The following is a 621-nucleotide window of genomic DNA, read 5'->3' as shown; positions in this document are numbered from 1 at the left end:
GGGGCAGGAGTGGGGGAAGGGGTCAGAGCTGCCATAGGCTGCATGGAGTGGCAAGGGGGGAGCGATTCTGATGGGAGCAGCATCCCCTGTCATGGTGTCCTGGAGCGTGAGCCGAGCCTCTTCCCAGTTGGGGGGGCCACACTGTGGGTGGGGGTGGGGCAGGTCAGGGCAGGGTGGGGAGAGCTGCCATGGACTGTGCAGGGTGAGTGGCAGTGGTGCTGGATGGAGGCTTGTGGGGCTATGGCTAGCCCTCTAAGCCCTGGTGCTGCCGCTCATCCTGCACAGTCCGTGGCAGCTCTGATCCCCCTCCCTGCTCTCACCCCCACCTGCAGCACAACCCCCCTGCTGGAAAGAGGCTTGTACTCCCCAGACACCATGAGAAGGGGTGCTGCCTCCGTCAGGGTCGCTTCCTCCTTGCCACTCCAGTGGCAGGGGTGGGGGCATGGCCAGAGGCCAGCTGACATGGTCCCCTTAAGCGAGGGGAAATAACCTCCCCCCTGCATGGGGCTTATCTTGCTGCTTGCCCGCACGCAGGGAGCAATTGGTGGTTGGGGCTAGCAGATCCCACTGCAGTCCCCCAGGGACAGAAGGGATGGAGGAAGAAATAAACCCCCTCCCTAT

The sequence above is a fragment of the Gavialis gangeticus genome, unplaced genomic scaffold, assembly GCF_001723915.1.
Source record: "Gavialis gangeticus isolate Ggan-Ray unplaced genomic scaffold, GavGan_comp1, whole genome shotgun sequence".
Lineage (NCBI taxonomy): Eukaryota > Metazoa > Chordata > Crocodylia > Gavialidae > Gavialis > Gavialis gangeticus.
The sequence above is the reverse complement of the archived record's forward strand: the minus strand, read 5'-3'. Positions refer to the sequence as shown.